This window comes from Macrobrachium nipponense, chromosome 25 (assembly GCF_015104395.2).
Source record: "Macrobrachium nipponense isolate FS-2020 chromosome 25, ASM1510439v2, whole genome shotgun sequence".
Taxonomy (NCBI): domain Eukaryota; kingdom Metazoa; phylum Arthropoda; class Malacostraca; order Decapoda; family Palaemonidae; genus Macrobrachium; species Macrobrachium nipponense.
The window spans coordinates 43,678,959-43,681,458 of NC_087214.1; the positions used below are offsets into that span (position 1 = coordinate 43,678,959).

Genomic DNA, 2,500 nt, shown 5'->3' on the forward strand with positions numbered 1-2,500 from the left:
CATTTTTATATCTGGGTCTCTCCTGTGAATTATCAACGAAATTTTTTTTTTTTCCCTTGTGAATTGTCAACGAAATGTAGAGCCACAATTCGATGAATCTGTCCCTTGCCATCAGCCTTCTCATTCTCTTTTGGTCTAGTTTGCCTCAAGCGTAATCAAGTAATCAACGATGCGACGTTTACTTAGATGCGACATGATCATAATCACACACAGGAAGCGTACCATTTCGTTCACAGTAACCTGGGCAAACTTTCGCATATATTTTGGTACTGCATCTCCAATTGTAATCAACAAGGAATCTTTATAACGGTTTGTCTCTCTAATAGTCAGTCACGTAAAGTCGTTATCGAAAAATTGAAAAACATGATCCACTTCGGAGTTCTTTCCCTTTGAATTTTCATTCGCATTACATATTGACGTAATGCCCTGCCACTGCCGTCAAATACGAAATCTCGGGGCTGGAACTTACTGGCAACCCACTCCCACATCACCTGAGTCAACTCGCAGTCGCTGTATCCGACTTCTTTCAATACCGTTACTTTCGTTAGGTAGCAGATTTTCGTTATTTTCACTGTCGGTTGAAATTTCATCACTGTCTCTTGCACCAGGCGTATAATTATTCATTTAATTGCCTTCTAAATCCCATTCATTTTCATATCTAGAAAATTAACCGAGAAAGTCTACAAAATAATTATCGTCATCAAGAGCTCTTCTCTCGATCTGCCGACGGTCAAGCTCGAAGATGTCATACACTTGGCTCCTCCTCCTACGACATATTGATGAAAAATAATGAATTTTAGGGAAATGCACACATTTATATGAATTCACAGTATGACAACTGGCAGATTGTAACCATATCAAGAAAAAACAAGCCAGTAGTTCAATCATCAGTCTTCCACATGAAAGGAAATTGCCAGTGGCCGTATACGATACAGCCGTGTTCTGGGATACCTTAGGAAACGTATCGTATACGACCCAGTCGTATTCAAAGGGTTAAGGAGATATATATACTCTTTCTATCGTTCTATTAACAAAAAGAACGAAGATAGTAAAAGTTTTTTCCTTTCTTTATCTGCCTCGGCAGGGAAAGAAGGTAGTAGAGTATCTGCTGTATGATAATACGATACGGTCAAATCATAAGCACATACCGTAGTTACTTCTTTGCTGTGCAACTCAATTACCAGTATCCTTCCAGGACTTTCCTAGGAAGGACTACGCGGATAGGAAATATCTACTTCCTTCCGTAAACCCTAGAGATGAACAGGAATTCTGTCTCTTCCGCGATTTATGAGGAAATTACGAAGATTTAAAGAGTTCATGGATTAACTTCCTTCCTTAAGGAGATATATATACTCTTTCTATCGTTCTATTAACGAAAAGAACGAAGATAGTAAAAGTTTTTTCCTTTCTCTATCTGCCTCAGCAGGGAAAGAAGGTATTAGAGTATCTGCTGTATGATAATACGATACGGTCAAATCATAAGCACATACCGTAGTTACTTCTTTGCTGTGCAACTCAATTACCAGTATCCTTCCAGGACTTTCCTAGGAAGGACTATGCTTAAAGGGATTGTTATGACAATACCTAATTAGCTTCTAGATTTATTGAAGTCTTGTTTCGCTTAAATATACATTAATAAGAACTTCCTGAAGTTCGATAATAATTTTATAAGATTCCTTTATTGAATGGAGTAACTGGCAACTCTGGAAGAGTAAGGCCAGACAGCTAACATAGACTGCTATCGCTTAGACCAACGCAGTAACCATCTATTTCTCAGTCATGAGAGGTCGGTCCTGCTGGATGGAATGACTAACCGTATCTCTCCCTTACAATCGCGGTCTTAGCCTCGGATTGAGGGGATAGTTAAGCAAACATAAATAAAATATTGTCTGCCTTTTGCTAAGAAGCTTTCAATAAGAAAGATATTACAGCCTTTCAATGGTTTTACCGTAGGAACATTATTAAAGGAATCTAACGCAGCAAAGAAACACTAATTATTACATAATGCGCTAACATGCTTACGAAAAGCATGGCTTATTAGAGTACATGCTTAGTGAGAAGATGGATGTAGTAGAGAATTCACTTTAAGACTACGGTATGGTCAAGTCTTATGCAAATACAGAGGTTAACTACAGAATTCCTAGTATCCTTACAAAGGTTTCCTAGATTAATGCTGTTTACCACAATGTGACAGTATTATAAAGGATTCTAATACGGTTAAGCGTAATAACAGGCATCCGGTATGAAATGGGAGAGGAAGCTCTTCCCAGGAAGATTGGGCCAGCCAGATAGATTATCTGAAAGGGCTGTTCAGAAACATGGATATTTAGTTCCTAGATTGGTATTTCGGAGCCCTGGACCTGCAGTCTCGAGGCCCTGACACTCTTTCTCTAGAATAACTATCCAACCTACATGGATAAGGTAGTCAGGTTGGTTCTAATGAGCTGTCATCTAGAAGAAGGCTCTAGTAATCTTTAAGAATTAGGTGTCATAAAATGCC

At 38.7% G+C, this 2,500-nt stretch overlaps 1 long non-coding RNA gene across 1 annotated transcript in view; it reads left to right on the forward strand.

The window, feature by feature from the left end:
• The window catches only part of LOC135199199 (uncharacterized), a 200,651-nt gene that overhangs the window by 87,358 nt on the left and 110,793 nt on the right, over window positions 1–2,500 (forward strand). The window lies entirely within an intron of this gene.